Genomic DNA, 17,966 nt, shown 5'->3' on the forward strand with positions numbered 1-17,966 from the left:
TTTTAAAAAGATTTATTTATTTATTTTAGAGAGAGAGCAAGCAAGAGAGGAGAGGGACAGAGGCAGAGGAAGAAACTTTAGCAGACTCTATGCTTAGTGCAGAGCCCAACATGGGGCCCCATCTCAAGACCCCGAGATCGTGACCTGAGCCAAAACCAAAAGTCCAACGCTCAGTGCACTGCACCACCCAAGGACCCCTCTGGATGCCTTTTATAATGGAATGATGGTCTCCTATGTTTTGAAAGATGCATGAGAGATTGTCTAAGGCAGTGTTCTTCCAACTGTGGTGTGCAGGGGTGCCTGGGTGGCTCAGCTGGTTAAGCATCAAAAAAAAAAAAAAATGTGGTGAATCACCAATGGCTCTTATTACAAATAAGGATGCCTTGTACCCACCCTGAAGATTCTGACTCAGTAGATCTGCCGGTGGGCTCTGACAGCTTATTTTTAAAAATCTTACAGGTGATTCTGAAGCGGAAGGGTTGGGAGCCACTGCACTAGGGCATATACTTCCCTCCAGATAGAACCAGCTAGATCTACTGGGTTTAGATCCTCAAAAGACTCTTTAATAGGAAGCTGGAGCTTAATACGGTCAGGTATTATAGTCCCCTGTTCTCAAGGGGCTCTGTTATTATTATCATCATTAACAATATTTAAAATGGAATAATGAAGTTAACACTTATATAGCACTTATTATTTATCAGGCAATGTTCTAAATATATTATATTGACATACATCTATCAAGGTATTTAATCTCCATAACCTTGTGAGGTAGAGGCTACCTATCTTACCTTATTCAGGAGAACTATCTACCATCCTTGTTTTCACAAGCAGAAACAGAGATACAGAGAAGACACTAGCTAACCGTATTGACTACTTACCCTTTGCCAGGTTCTGGGCTCAGTAATTCTTTTACATGCATCTAATCCTCACAACAGTTAATGAGGACACTGAGACCTCAGTGAGGTAAGTTCTCTTCCAAAGTTCCTGCTGCTGGTGGGCGACAGCACCACAACTGGAACTCAGGTTTTACTGATCTAAAAGTCTGTTAGCCCTAGTTGTCAAGCTAGGTTATTGGCTTTTTCTTTTCGTAATATGGAGAGTAATAATGAGTGTATAACCATCACTGATCTGTAGATTCTTTCATGATGAGATAAAGGAGTTGGGAAAGATGTCATTCTTTGAAAAGGCTTTTGAAGAAAGTGGGAGGAGTTTCATTCAATATATTCTAGAGACAGGTCCACCTAAGTGCGAATCCAATAACTCAGGGCAGGAACCTCTTTCATGCCTTCCTCAAAGGAGTCTTTATAGAGATGTCCATGAAGCCCTAGGTTTTTCAGAGAAGGAAATGGAAGAGGAGGGGTTAGTCAAAGGGGCTTCTTGGCTGAAAATTGTCACTTCCTCCTAAGTCTTGAAAATGTTCTGAAATAAACCTCAGAGCACATGAGAAAAGGTGTTTGTGATGCATCTAGGTATGAAAGGCAATGCCTTTGAGTGACAAAATACTGGAATTTAGGGGAACATTTTTGATGTATTAAGGAGACAGAAAACCCTTGAACTTGGAACTGGACTGGAAGTCTGCTCTCTATGCACTGTTGGGAGGCTTATACAGATTTTGACTTTCTTATCTAGGAATTGTGTGATCCTAGAGATAAGACAGGAAAGTTCTTGCTGTAGTTCTTTGAGTGCCTAGGAGATTAAGAATATTTTTCTCTTGGGCAGAGTTTTGGATTGCTCCTGCTCTTTGTAGGCAGCTGCATTTTGGGACTGGATGGGATTCTACAGACTCAAAGGCGACAACCAGTTTATTTGGGGTATACGTAGTTCCTGTCCTTCACTACAAATAAAATGATGATAAAGCACAGGCAACATTAATGAGAAGCAACAATAGATAAATAGACATGTGGAATAGAATACAAGAAATAATCTGCCAACATATGGCAAAAAAATAAATAAATGAGGTGACAAAGGCCGTGTCCATCTGTGGTGATAAAGATGGGCTCCTTTGTAGGAAAGAATATGGTATTCCCAGGCCTTACCTGGGAGCTCGTTAAAATGCAGAATCTCAGGCCCCATCCTGGATCTACTGAATCTACATCTGCTTTTTAACAACCTCTACAGATGATTTGTTCTCACTTTAAACTTTGAGAAGTGCTGGGGTAGAAGAGTTAGTTAAGTTCTCATGTTTGCTGCTCCATTTTTGTGTTTTCTCTAGGAGGAAATCCCCCCTCCCTTTTTTTGTGGAAGGTAAAGGGGAAATGAACCTCTTCTTGAGTGGTAAATGTAGAGACCAACCTCAGAAAAAGCATAGAAGCATATTACTGTCTCCTTCTCTGGTCCTGACAGTGAAAGAGAAACCAAGCAATGGCTGGGCCTTCCCATTTCCATTACATGCTGTAAATAGGAACATAAAAATCATTACCTCATTCTCCATAAACATCTCTGAGCAAGGCTTTGTGCATGTGACAATCACTTGGTTGTGACACTTTTGTTCATAGCTGAAAAGTATTGAGAAGCATCCCTAAATTGGCTTCAAATTTGGGGTAGGTGAGGAACTGCTGGGGGGAGTTAAATGGAGTTGGCAAAGAATCATTCTGACAGGGTAGGTATTAAGACTAACTACTTTTGTAGTGGTATATGGGAGCCTGGAGCACTGGCTGTAATTGAAAACCCGCATCTCCCTTTTGTTATACAAGTAGACAGTGAAGGCCCCATAGTTGAAAGTATTCTAAAGTTATTTTCAGCCTATATAGGGACTTTGTCTCATAGTAAAAAGCACCAATATAAAACCTTTTGTTTTTATTCGGTAAACTATTGACAGGTGGAATCTGTGTGGCTTTCTCATCATGGAGCTAAATGAAAATACCAGCTGCACAGTTTGGGTTCTGATTGTGGTTAAGTATATAGTTTAGTAAGAAAAAGTTTGGGGCAGTCAAACAATCCAAGGGGTAACCACCTACTAGTAGTGTGAATGGAGCTGTGCTTCTAAATGTAACACTATTTTGCAGGGCTTCTAGGGACTACAGAATACCATGAAACATGATTTGTATATATAAGTCCATTGTCACATTGAGACAGTTCCTAAACAGTATCTACAAATAACAGCCAGACTTTGGATCCTCAATAGAATGATAAAATTTATTGATAGTCCTGCCAAGTCTGTGACCTCCAGCTACTCGGCCAAGGCAGTTTCTTAAGAGTACATGGGGGATGACATCAGAATTTGAATCCAGACCCAGCTTACTTGAGACCTCACAATTATGTTTTCTATCCATCATCAGCAATGAATGGATGGCCTTACTTGGTTATACCTCCTGGAAAGAACTGAAGAATCACCTACTTACATCTAGGAAAACCTACCAATCAATGAGCCAGTCTACCCACCATGCAGCCAATTTGCCTGAATACCAATCAAGCAAGCAAGCAAGCAAGCAAGCAACCAACCAACCAACCAACCAACAAATCAATTGAATTCCACAAATTCTTAAGCTCTTTGTACCAGATACTGTGCTAGGTGAGGATAGTATAAAATTTAATGAGGTAAGGTCCCTGGTCTTGAGGAAAAGACAGACATTTAAAGAAATAATATTATATGATAAATGGTAAAATAAAGGAAACCATGTTTTCTGCCTGGAAAAGTGGTGAGATGGAGGGACAGGTCCAGGTAACATATAGAAAGGAGATGACATTTCAACTTTGTTTTAAAGAATGAGTCTGAATGGTGAGATAACCTCTCCAGACCTAGGTAACAGCATGAGCAAGATCATGGAGGCAATCAAAGGTCATGGTTTGTTTAGAGAACAGTGAGGATTGAGGATAGCATGGGGGTGGGGAAGTTATAGCACATAAGTGCCATCTTCCACATGCCTAAATAGATTAATCTGAGCTCACATTATAGCTGTTCAGCAGCTGGATTTCTCTAAAATAACCCAAATAGGCTTGAAAATTTGTCATTTCCCACATGGAAAGATTTAGACCCCTACTAAGCCAAGTGTTTTCACCTGAATATTAAGAGGTTTGGGTAGCTAGATCATTTCTAAGGGCTCTTCCAACCCTAATGTTTTTAGTTTCCATGTTTAGGTTTGAAAGGTAGGTAATTAGATAGAAATGTTTAAACCTTAAAGGAAGGAGGTATATTTCAAGCTGAAAGGTATCACTAGGTATTTCAGTCTGTTCTCAATTTCTGTCTCAATGTCACAGCTCTAAGGTGTTAGTTTGAACTCTTTGATAGTTCTTAACTTTGACAAAGATGCTAAGGTGTGGGCCTTGTCAACTTTTTTTTCTTTGTGTTGTGTTTACTTTTTCTGATTTAAAGAATGGCTTGTAATGAAAATGCATTCAAGTGTCTGTGCTGTGCGTGGCGTTGTGCTGATTTGCATGACCTCTTAGCTGCATGGTGATTAGAAGTAAGAAAGAACACAAGGCCCTAGAAGAGGGAGCTGTTATGAAATGTCAATGAAGATGATTCATCATAGCAGATGACCAGGCTTGTCTCTAGGCGTATTGGCCAAGAGAAAGTTTTGTCTGTGATACTTTCTCACTTTCCCTTTCTATATCCTTGTCCCCTTTATTCTCTTTTCCCTTGGAAGTACCACGTAGTCATCTGGAATGAGGAGATATTTTTTGGCAAGGAATTTACTAGAATCTCTTGAATATCATTACACGGATAACCACTTATTCTACCTACTTACTTGTTGAGCCTTTAATAGGCCTATCTGCTTGTAAGACAGTCAGATGTCTTGACAAAGATTTTCTCCTTAACCAAACTTTATTCAGGTTCCTCTGAGTCTTCTTCTTGATTAGGCCTTGACCTTGGCTGAGCCCAGTTTTAGCAAAGAATATTGGTAAGTCAATTTATCAAGAATCCCCTCACCTTTGGAATCTAACCAAGCTCCTCTTTTCCTATTGTTTATGTGTGATCAACTCCTCATTGCAAGAATCCTATTAAGTCAGTTTAGTAAGAGTCTCTACCCTTGATATCTAATCAAGTTCCTCTTTGTAATTTTCTCTTCACTGTTCTCTTCACTCTTCTCATTTGCTACAAATCCCCAGCTGTCTTGCCATATTGGAAACTGAGTTCAGTCTCTCCCCCTAATCGTGATTGTCTCTCCCTTATTGCAGTAATCTTGAATAAATTCTCCCTTACCATTTTAACAAGTGCCAGAATAATTTCTCTTTGACAGTCTGCATGTGTCTTTGTGGTAGGCAGAATTCTAAGATAGCACCCATAACCTTCACCACGACCCCCAGGCCCCAGTATTACTCCCATGGTTATTGTGTTACATGGCAAAAGGAATTTTGCCGATGTGATTAAGGTCATTAACTAGTTGACCCTAAGGTAAAGAAATTGTGGAGGCTGGCCTATCCCAATCATGTAAGCCTGTTAAAAACAGAGTTTTCCCATATGGTAGCAGAAAAGGAAGTCAGAGAGATTCAAAGAATGAGAAAGGATTTAATGTACCATTGTTGATTTGAATATGGAGGAGCTAGGTGGGAAGGATCTAAGAGTGGCTTCTAGTTGCTGAGAGTAGTCCATGGTCAACAGCCAGCAAGTAAGCAGGACTTCAGTCCTGTTGCTGCAAGGAACTGAATTCTGCCAACAACTTGAGTGAACTTGGAGGTAGAGTCTTCCCCTAGAGTCTCTCAAGAAGAGCCCAGGCTAGTTCACCTTTTATTTTTTCAATTGCTGATACCTTGATTTTGGCCTTAAGGAGACATAAGCAGGGAACTCAGATGAGCCTGCTCAGAATTCTGACCTATAGAACAGTGATCTAATGGGTGTTATTTTAAGCCACAAAGTTTGTGGTAATTTGTTACACAGCAATAAAAAACTAATATATCTTATTCACATATCAGGGAGAAGGTTGATTGCCTGCCAACTTTTAGTCAGCTCTGCAATTTTCTTTATATGGCATGAAACCATATGGCCAGGTTTTTCTTAAATTCAGTCATCTCAATTCCCTTATTTAGAAGACAGGTAAAATCAGCTCTTTAGGATTTCACATTGAAAATAGAAGTTAGCAGTGTTTATAACACAAGCTCATTCACTTAACAAATATTTATTGGAGGTCTACTATGTGTAAAGTACTCAGTGATACATAAAATCATTTAGGATATGATCGAGGGTTTTATAGGCAGCTGATTTCTTACACCTGCTTTTTTTTTTTTATAGAATTAGAACCTACATGAGGAGAATCAGTTTTTTAAAATCTATATCTCTATCTATCTATCTATCAAGATATTTAGTTTAAGAAATTGGCTCATGCCATTGTGAAGGCTTGGCAAGTCCCAAATCTGCAAGGTAGACTGTCAGGCTGTAGAGATACAGGGAAGAATTCCTTGTTCTTTCAGGGAGTTCAGTCTTTTTCTCTGAAAGCCTGATTAGATGAGGCCCACCCACATTATGGAGGGTGTTCTACTTTACTCAAAGTCTATGGATTTATTTTTTTCTTTTTTTTTTTAGATTTAAATGTTAATCTCATTTAAAAAAATACCTTTACAGAGACATCTAGAATAATGTTTGACCAAATATCTGAGTACCGTGGTCTGGCCAAGTTGACACATAAAATTAACGATCACATTCTCTATCATGAGCAGAGCAGCTGAAGATCAGGCTTCCGCCTCTTCCTGACAGTCAACAGGGAAAGAGACCTATTTAGTTGCTTGCCAGAGACAGTTTACTGCCAGAGAGGGAGTAAGAGAATCCCTTTGCTTGCCCAGTGACTTCTGCCTCATACCTAGCAATCTGATGAACCTTTCTTCTTTCCTCGAGGAGGATCCAGGGGAGGGCTGGAGAAAAGAATGGAAAGTTTCTCATAAGCTCTGGAGATAACAGAAATGTCCTGACTGAGACAGGAACTTGGGGAGTAGAAGAGAAGAGTTCTTCCAAAATACAGTGCCTGCCTTCAAAGAGGTTATAACCTAATTGGAATAATACAGAAATGACAGGTGAGCCTTGCCCCTCCTGTTCTTTCGAGGAGAAATCAAAGAATTTGTATAATCGACATTACACAATTGTCCCTCTTTATCAGCGGTCTCACTTTCCATGGTTTCAGTTACCCATGGTCCACTGCGGTCCAGAAGCAGAGATGATCCTCCTTCGGATGTATTGTCAGAAGTTCAAAGTAGCCTAATGCTACATCACATGCCTACCTACGTCATTCTCCCCACTTCGTCCCGTCACATAGGCATTTTATCATTTCACTTCATCACAAGAAGGGTGAGTAGAGTACAATACAGTATTTTTGAGAGAGAGACCACATTCACATACCTTTTATTACAATATGTCATTATAAGTGTCCTATTTTATTATTAGTTATTGTTGTTAATCTCTTACTGTGCCTAATTTATAAATTAAGTTTTATCACAGGTATATATGTATAGGGAAAAATGGATATATACACACCATTTTATATATATACACACACACACACCATTTTATATATATTTTATATACATATAAATATGTGTATATATATTTACACACACCATTTTGTATATATATATATATATATGTATATATATATGTATATATACAGGGTTCAGTACTATCTGCAGTTTCAGGCATCCACTGGGGGTCTTGGAACATTCCTCCATGGATAAAGGGGAGACTATTATAAATCATGTAGGGAGAAATAATTCCAACCATGAGTTACAAACTCAGTGATTCTAAGCTGTCAATTAGGACCCAGGAAAAGGACACACTATTACTTTGTTCAAGACCAACAGAGTCTTAGGAATAAGAGCCTGAGCTCAGACAGACCTGAGTTCAAATAGTGACTAGGGCCACCTGCTGTGTGTATGTGTGTGTGATCTATAAAATGAGGGTATGCATATCTACCTCCCAAAGCTTTGTGAGGATGGTTTGAGATATCTTATGGAAGGCACATCAGACAGTGCCCAGAGCATAGTAGGAGATTGACAAACTGGAGTTTGTATTATTGTGAATAGTAGCAGTACCATCAGGAGAGATGCCAGAAATGGAGGGTGCATGAAATGAGTCCATTCTTGAATACTCACTGAAGAGTATGGGCTTGTTTGTAGACCTACTCACCTTTGTCAGTGGATAGCAAATGGGGAGCAATAGATCCTTTCTCAGTCCTTCCTTCTTGTCTCATAAGTGACATTAACAGGACCTGTACACAAGAAATAAATATGAAAAATCAAAAGTATATATATTGTTTACCCTGCACATTATTTGCTGTCTTATATTGTGCCATGACTTTTGTATCGAGCTTTGTGACCTTGAATGGAAACAGCAAGTTACTTTGGATTTAATTGTTGTAATTTATTGCTTTTTCTGCCTTCAGCTGCTGACTGTAAATTTTTGTAGAGAAACACAAAATCACTTCCTGTTCTTGACACATAAAGGGCTTTTTCCCCCTAGTTATGCTCATAATTTTATGCTGGGTGACCTTTGCATCTGTGGCTTGGTTTTATGATTTAAAAACTGTGCTTTGGCTGACAGACAATTCTGGAAATGATTTTTTTTTTTTTTTTTTTACCTAATGCAAATTGCCTGAGCCCAAGATATAACGCAAGTTCCTCTCTTTATATTTCCTGTTAGCATCGCCAGCGTCATGCTGCCTATAAATCAATTAATCTGCCCTGGATGAGAGGCTCAAGTCCTGTGAAAACTGCTTGAGAAAATACCTTTGTCTCTACCACCTTTCACTTCCAACATGGAATTCCTGTAAAATCACATTAAGAGGCAGTTGGAACTAAAAACAATCAGTTAATTTCTTGTTTAGATAATAGGCTCAGTTCTGATCTATAACAAGGTTCATTTGAGTGGGGAAGAAGAATTTTTGTCCTGATTATTACTTGGTTGTGTCTGAAGCCTTATCCTCTTTCCCTTGCCCTGTTGTGTGTGAAGAAAAGGAAGGTAATTGGTCTGTGCACAGCCCCCACTGGTTTTTGATTGTGGAAACACAGGCCAAGGCCTGAGCATCTTGTCGACTCAGTTGAACAGATGGAAAGCATGAAGATTCACCCTCAGCAGCAGGTTAGAATTTGGCAACTTGAGTTTATGAGATTTAATATTCATATGAATAAATAATAAGGAAGAAAAAGTATTTATCCCCCACAAACTTAAAATAATTTCTCCTTTCACAAAAATGCAATAAAAGCAAAATTAAAAGAAGTATTTTATTTTCTCATAAGCACTAATGAACAAGGGCAGAGTGGTCCTGGACTTGGAACTGTAGCTCATAAGCCCCATTTAAGGCCATACCACCCATAACCCCTCAGCAGGCCAATTGCATGTTGAAATCCATGGGGAATTCACCAACTTCTGGAGGAGAAGATCAAGTCTCAGAGAAGCTCCTGCTTCTAAATTCATTCACTTTCCTCTGTTCTTTTTATGGTACATGTATTATGATGATCAGTTTTATTACTGCTAGAGCCATTTAAGAGGAAACATGTTGGCAGATGATTAAGGGTGACCATGTCCACTGGTGAAGTTACTGCAAGGCCTTGCAAAAGCACAGTGCTAACCTGTGCACAGACTCATGGGATTTTGCATTCATTTCTTTATAGATTATGCCTGTACACAGGGAACAAAATATGAAAATAAGGGGGCAGAGCAGACATTAAGGAGTTGAAACCATTTTCACAGCAGTATCTTGTAAGCTTTCCAGTATCCTCTGACTTATCAAGATCCAAACTCTCACAGCTGGTGCACATTTTGATGCCAAATGACTGGCGTGGCTGAAATTGGAAGTCACCATGTTTCCCTGTATCAATGTAGTCTTCTCATTGTCCCATGTAACTTCCGAATGTAAGTTTGGATTGTAAAGAGAGTATATTTTTGGGGAGTGCAGGCTTTTTGAGCTTAGGTCTAGGCCAAGGAGATGTATGCCTGAGAAGTCAAATGAAACGAAAATCCTGCTGAGTGCCTGCTTTAAAGTTGTCAACCAGGGATGTGCCAAAGCTATTGGCAGAAGTTCAGGTTCTTTCGAACAAGGGCAATGTACCAATCCAAGAACCAAGGACAGCAAAGGAACTGTGTGCTTGTGCTCTCCCATATTGGCTCATTAGGTTTGAGTCACCCATTCTTAATAGGAATCATTCTCTGGCTGCTGGCAGTATCAACCTAACAAGAGCAGGCCCAAATTTAGGGTTTTAAGGGCCATTCAGAGGACAAGGGAGCAACTAGAGCAATGCTAACAGAGTCGTTGAGCTGGATGGAGTCAAGAGTGGTGGTGTATCCATCTGAGGAAAGGTGTTCTGAGCATCTGATTCATGGAGTCAGTCTGAAGAGTAAAGCAAAATGATTTAAGTTTCCAAAGCACACGTGCATGAATGTATGTGTGTGCACACATGCACACTCATGATGTCTGTGCTTGCAAATGTGGATCTCCTGATGTCCTCAGGACATCATCTTTTGGAGAGAGCTCTCAGGTTTGAAGGTTCAGTCCAGTTTCTGAGCCCCTCCGATGGGAGCAGAGCCAAAAGATCCTTGTGGTTGCTGGGTTCTAGAATTAGCCTCATTTCCATTGGCCCTGAATGTCTAATGTGCTTGGTGGTGTTCCTAGTTCTTTCAGATGCTTACCAAATCGCAACGTTCCCACTCGCACCATGTCCACTGGGCTTCTGTGCCTGAGTTCATGGTTTGGTTTTGAGTTTCCCACTGGGACTAAGTTTGTTTTCAATACCTGCCCACTTTGGCTCAGTTCTTATACTCAGATATTGACTCTTTCCTTCACCAAACCCTACATTCAAGAGTTCCTTTAACCTTTAACCTTGAGACATCGGCCTGCGTGCTGCTCTAACAAATACCCTACAGTTCGATCAGTGCCCCTCACCCTGGTTGGATAGACTGCAGTCTTCTTTTGTCTCCTCATCTGAATAGATTAAGATGTCAGAGCGTGTCATTTGCTTGAGATTTTCTGTTTGATGACAATCAACATCTGAGAGTTCATACTTTGACAAAAAGAGCATTTGGGGGTTAGAATACCTTGAAATGTCAGAATGAATGGAAGTATTAAATAACTAGTAATCTTAGTGTGTTTTAGTAATATATAACCTAGTTGTATATAATTTCATTTTTTTAAACAACTCATCACTGGTCTCATGTATTCCTAGTTCTGACTCTGATTTGGTCATTAGCAGTATCATTTTGTATCAGTGTTTCCTTTTATATATGTTACAAACTTTATTGAAGTGTTTATAAGCAGGGCTTGTCACACATATGTGAAAGTGACGTATGTATTGTAATGAAATCTGTCACATTTATAATTCATTGAATAGAACAGGTAGGAAACAGACTGGTTTTATGTAAACCCAAATTTAGAATTTCAAGGACTTCTAAGTCAGTCTTCTTTATTTTTATTTTTATTTTTTTAAAGTAAGCTCTATGGCCAGCATGGGGCTCAAACTCAAGACCCCGAGATCAAAAGTTGCATGCTCTGTAACTTGTTGTTCTTTAGAAACAGACTGGTGGGCAGGGGATAAAAGACAAAGGAGGAAGGGCTTAATGAGGATGAATCATTTTATTATCAGATAATATATTTCCCCATCATTTCTCTACTCTTTTGGGTTTTCATAACTGTAAATATACCATATGTGGTAATTTTATAAAGATGCCAAATTATAAATAATACCTCCTAACACTGCTAAACCAACAAAGGAGTTTTTAATCCATCCCCAGTGCTAAAATATTGCATATATTTCCATTTTCCCCAGGTCAACACCTTGTTACCAATAATTGCCAAAAGCTTACAGTGGGACCTAAATAGATTTCTAAATACCCAGAGGAAGGGAGGGGTGGTCCTACCTTCCAAAGCCACCAGATTTGCTTCCTTGGGGTCTCCTGAGGCATCCAGGGCGGTGGGGGGGAGTCCAGGCAGAGGAAGGGGTGAGGTGGCTTGGAGCCCAGCAACACTTACTCTTCGTGCTCTGTGCAGAACACTTTTTGTGCAGGTTTTGCGGTCAAACTCCTGCTCTGGATGTGCGTGTATTTATTGGTTTAAAGTTTTTGAATATGTTGCTGATTAACAGGAGCTACACTTGAGATTAAGAGGGGCTGAAATGTCAAGCTGAGGCATGTTCCTGCCCATAGAATAGCACACGTGAGGTCACTACTAGGCACATGTGTACAGATCCTTAGCTATGTGAATTATCATTTTTCCAAGACGAGGCAACCAAAGAAGTCCAGAAACAAATTAGATGTTGAGGCAAATGCCAGTTCAACTGACAATCACAACACCGGATTTCAAAACTTCTGTATATCCCAGACAGTTTTGTTCTTGTCATTAACGGACTTGATTAATAAGTAAATAGTCTCACCTTTGAACTCGTGTATAATACACCTAGCAAAATCAGTTTGATATATTAAATCTCCATTTGAGATTATGTTTTAAAAAAAATCTCACTGATCAAAACCTTAAAAGCTTTAAAGCTGGGCGCCTGGGTGGCTCAGTTGGTTAAGCGACTGCCTTCAGCTCAGGTCATGATCCCAGGGTCCTGGGATCGAGTCCCGCATCGGGCTCCCTGCTCTGCGGGGAGCCTGCTTCTCCCTCTCCCACTCCCCCTGCTTGTGTCCCCTCTCTCGCTGTGTCTCTCTCTCTGTCAAATAAATAAATAAAATCTTTAAAAAAAAAAAAAGCTTTAAAGCTCACTGATTTAATGAAAATAGTGTCTCTTTTACTGTAATGATAATGGTAATAATAATAGTTCTTACTAAGTATGATCTTACCTATGATCTCATTTGTTACAATAGCCCAGTACAATAGGTAGCATGAGAATTGTCATTTCTATTTTACTGATGAGACAATTAAAGCGTGAAAAGGTAAAATGACTTACTCAGAGTCACAGGGCTATTGTGGCCCAAAGCCAGGATTCCAATCCACTTCTTGATTCCTCACTCACTGATTTTTGCTCGACCTGCCTTGCAGCCATACTGCCTAAATGTTCCCTGTTTCCAAGTCAGGGACCCTTTCTCCCGCGTGGAGAGCCTCTGATGCCGTGGTTCACAGGGAGATGCATATGTCTCTCAAGGAGGGAGATTCTTGGTATGCCTTGGATTCCGCCCAGTGTGGTGAACTAGGAGGTGCCACGCTGGACTTGAATGGTGATACGAGCCCAAGATGAGAAGTTAATTAGACCTTTCGATATCTAATGAGGTTTCCCATAATTTATCACCAGTAGAGAGCACTATAAGATTAGAATTAATGGCAGGCCTTCCTTGAAGAAAGGATTGTTTATATCATGAATGTATGACAAAGGCAGAGTTAAAATGATTGATTTTAAGCAAGAATGATCTGCCCTTGTAGTAGTAGATCATTTCCATCAGTTGAATCTTTAGAGAGCAGTCATTCAAAACTTGCATTTAAATATAATATCAATATTAAAAGAAGTAGGCATTGCTTGCTTGCTGAAGTGAAATGGAAGAGATTCCATTCTGAATCAGAACCCAGGCTTGCCTGCTTTCTCCTTGAATATCTTGCTTCCAAACTGCTGCTGGAGTATTCATAACATAGAGCTCCTTCTCTCTTCCAGCTCCTGTTGTTGCAAATGGGACTTCACACATACGGAATAGGTTCTAACATCAGTTACTCAAAAATATTACAGGGCTTCATTCTGATTGCTTTTATTTCTCTTGCTTGGCATTTGCGGCTATTGGGTTTTCTTAAAACATTTTTCTGGTTATAAATATAAAATCAAGATTCATTTCAGAAGTAGCCTTCAGTGTATTCATTGTATTCACATAGTTAAAAGACATGCAGTAAATACAAATCAGTGCTCACAGTCGATGGACTGAAATATTGGCATTTAGTTGCAACCCGATTATGGTATTTTACTAGTCTAAACGCTGAGATGTATCACACAATGACTTTCGTCCTGTGGAAAGCTTTGAAATGGATCTGCCTTAAAGATAGATGCATTTACACTTCATATGTTTTCCATCATTTTTTTTTTTTTACCAATTTGCCAGCTCCCCAAACTAGCGGTATTTAAACAAATTCTTCCCCCACAGCCATTTTGTTCTCTGATTTCACCCTGCCGTGAAGTCTCAATGTGAAATTGGCGATAGCATGATTGATCATTTAGCCGACAGCAGAATCATGAGCAAGGGGTAGAAACTTAGCTTCGTATCCAGTAAGAGGAGAAGCTAGAACGCAGAGGTACTAAAATACGAGTATCTCAAACGAAAACAGAGGTAACATGAGAGCTTTAATGTTTGAATAAATCTTCCCCCCCCCCGATAAATGTGCTTTCCTTTTCAATTTTGTTTCAGTACTCGGGTTTTCTTATAAGTAGTATATTTATTGAAAAGGCTCTCTTCCTTTACCCCTCCTTTATCGTAGTAGTAAAAGAACGCCCCCCGCGCCCCCCCCACTCACCCTTGCAAAATGATACTGCAAATGCTCTTTCCTCTAAGTCCTTAGTGACTTGTGTGCCTGAATAAGGAAGGGACATGTCCATACTAATACTGCACATTGGATGAGCCCCATTCAGAAAACAATCACAACCAGGTTTCTGTTTATACAGGTGCCATTAGGTGGGCTTCCGGTCACAGTGAGAAGTTAGCTAGCCAACCAGGTGCGCTGCACATGAGGGTAAGGTGTTTGCATTTTTAAAAGTGCAAGAAAGCTAACTGCTGGCATGAAAATTGGGTCCCCCAGACATAGGTTCTATTGTTTTATTTCCCTGGAGGGGCTCGATCTGCACTTAACCTAGTATATGGAACCACTGTGCCCATTGTTGCTATTGAATACCAAGTCCATTAACAAAGGTTTTTTTTTTTTTTATTTATTTTTTTAAAGATTTTATTTATTTATTTGACAGAGAGAGAGAGAGCGAGAGCAGGAACACAAGCAGGTGGAGTGGGAGAGCGAGAAGCAGGCTTCCTGCCGAGCAGGGAGCCCGATGTGGGACTCGATCCCAGGACCCTGAGATCATGACCTGAGCCGAAGGCAGACGCTTAACGACTGAGCCACCCAGGCGCCCTTAACAAAGGTTTTTATAGCCTTCAATAGGGTTTTCAATTGGAGGTTGTTGTTTTTAATTTTGCCTTTCATGTAGGGATCGGCATTTTAAGGCTACTGTGAAAGTTAATTTACTGACAATGACAGATAGCATCTATGAAATACAGGATGCAGTTCTTTAGAAAATACTAGTGTGAACTAGTGTGAATATATGATGAAAAGATTTCAAATTATTTAGGTTAAATATCCGATGAGACAATGGATATGAATGCCCTTTATGTACTCTAGAATCCCACCACAGCAAGATAGTATTTTTCTAATAATGTTTCAAATCTTACATATTTTGAATCTATTCTTTGGGGCTGACAATTTTATGTATACATGCATGTCTCTGAAGTGAAGGTGTGAGCAGAGGTTAACTAATAAGCCAAAATGGCAAGTACTGAGGCGCTTCCACTCAGCCTGTGTGAAGAAAGAGAGTAAAAAAAATCCAGAAAGTATCCCAAGGCTTTCTGTACGTCACAGAGCCCTTGCTCTTTCTAGCCCTTTCCAATTCAGGTTTCTTCTTGTTCGGTTGTTCAACAATTGCTTCCCATTTTTGCTTTATATTTGACTTATTGTCTTGTTTTCATAGTTGAGCTTAGAAATGATAAAAATAAAAGCATGAACAGAGGAACTTATCAGAAGCTTCCATCACTGAGCAGAAACTCTCAGATTTGGGGTGTGGTTCACTTGTGTCTTTCATGTAATTTTTGCTCTGTTTGCAGACCAGCCTTGTTCTGCAGAGAACTCATGGTTGCTGTTTTTCTCATTATTTCCTTAATTTCAAGTTCCAGTGATGTGCATGTGTGGGGCTTTAAGAATATTCTTCTTGTACTGTATGTATCCTCCTAACATATACCTAAGAGTCATGAGAATCAGGAGTAATAGGATAGCTCAACTTTTTTCTTATCTGGAAGATCTTGTATTACACAATAATAGAAAAGTAAAAAATTTGGAGCCAGAACACAACATATGGGTCTCCAAATATCACATGATCCTCTCTATACACTACATAGCACAGAGTTTGGCATAACCCACCTTGGACCAGGTCCAATGTAGTATTCAGTTACTGGCAGTGCTAGAAACACTTGGTGAATCATGGACTCGCCACTAACCAAGCAGTTCTCTGGCTCTGACCCCAAGGATGGTATAACAGTGAGACTCCTGTGTATTACATAGAAAGAAACACACACACACACACAAATATGGAAATGTAGGGAATGATCTTGTCCACCCACCCTCCAACAGGGTTTAACACATTCTTCTGCTTAATCCTTCACATCTGTAGACTAATATTACATTTGTTTCAATGACTCTATGACTGGTAATGTTCCCTCAAAATTGACTTCAGGAAGAATCTGTTACATCATTCTGCTATCTCCACCAGGGCCACACTGTAGATACTCAGTAAATTTTCATTTTAGTAATGAATGAATGCATCTGTTAGGATGAAAATGAGCATTTCCAAATTAGATTCATTTTGTTGGTCTTTCACCTTTGGTACCTCTAATTACGTTTCTCCTTTCCAAGATTGATCTCAAGCAATATTGTTGCTGTTTCTAATTTAAAAACCTCTGTCTCCTATATTAATTGAGAAAATGTTTACCAAATGCCTGGAATGGTGCTTGACACATGGTAGGCAGGCACCATTAGAATACAGGTTTGGGACGCCTGGGTGGCTCAGTTGGTTAAGCGACTGCCTTCGGCTCAGGTCATGATCCTGGAGTCCCGGGATCGAGTCCCGCATCGGGCTCCCTGCTCGGCAGGGAGTCTGCTTCTCCCTCTGACCCTCCCCCCTCTCATGTGTTCTCTCTCATTCTCTCTCTCTCAAATAAATAAATAAAATCTTAAAAAAAAAAAAAGAATACAGGTTTGTTTAGCTCTTCCTTTCCAACCAGGACTGGGCAGAATGAGGAAGAAGGGTGATGAGAAGAAGGGCCGTTCTGCCATCAACGAGGTAGTGACCAGAGAAAACACCATCAACATTCACAAGCGCATCCATGGAGTGGGTTTCTAGATGCGTGCCCCTCGGGCACTCAAAGAGATCCAGAAATGTGCCATGGAGTAGATGGGAACTCCAGATGTGTGCACTGACACCAGGCTCAACAAAGCTGTCTGGGCCAAAGGAATAAGGAATGTTTTATACTGTATCCATGTGCGGCTGTCCAGAAAATGTAATGAGAATGAAGATTCACCAAACAAGTTCTATACGTTGGTTCCCTATGTACCTGTCACCACTTTCAAAAATCTACAGGGGCACCTAGGTGGCACAGTCTGTTAAGCATCTGACTTCGCCTCACGTGATGACCTCAGGGTCCTGGGATCAAGCCCTGAGTTGGGCTCCCAGCTCAGTGGGGAGTCTGCTTGTCCCTCTTCCTCTGCCCCTCCTCTCACTTGTGCACATGCACACTCTCTCCCTCTCAAATAAATAAATCAAATCTTAAAAAAAAGATCTACAGACAGTTAATGTGGATGAGAACTAACCACTGATTGTCAAATAAAGGTATAAAACTGCAAAAAAATAAAAACAAAAGTTTGTTAAAAATAATGTGACTTGTACTGGTAGGTTCAATTGCTTTAAATAAAAGAAAAAATAAAAGGGTATGGCATCTACGAGCTGTAATGCAAACAAAGGAATTTAGGGATAGCTTTATACTATATAGGAAAAATAAGCTGAAAGGAAAGAAAATCCAAGAAGAAGGAAGAAAGGAAAGAATTGTTTCAGTCTCCTATTGATTAAAATTCCATCCTATTTTGGACAAAAATAAATGTCATTCTTCAGACTTTTTTTGACATTTAAAAAATTGTGATAATGGGGCACCTGGGTGGCTCAGTCGTTAAGTGTCTGCCTTCAGCTCAGGTCATGATCCCAGGATCCTGGGATCGAGCCCACATCGGGCTCCCTGCTCCGCGGGAAGTCTGCCTCTCCCTCTCCCACTTCCCCTGCTTGTGTTCCCTCTCTCGCTGTGTGTCTCTCTGTCAAATAAATAAATAAAA

The sequence above is a fragment of the Mirounga leonina genome, unplaced genomic scaffold, assembly GCF_011800145.1.
Source record: "Mirounga leonina isolate KUSES-001 unplaced genomic scaffold, KU_Mleo_1.0 Mir_101608, whole genome shotgun sequence".
NCBI lineage: Eukaryota > Metazoa > Chordata > Mammalia > Carnivora > Phocidae > Mirounga > Mirounga leonina.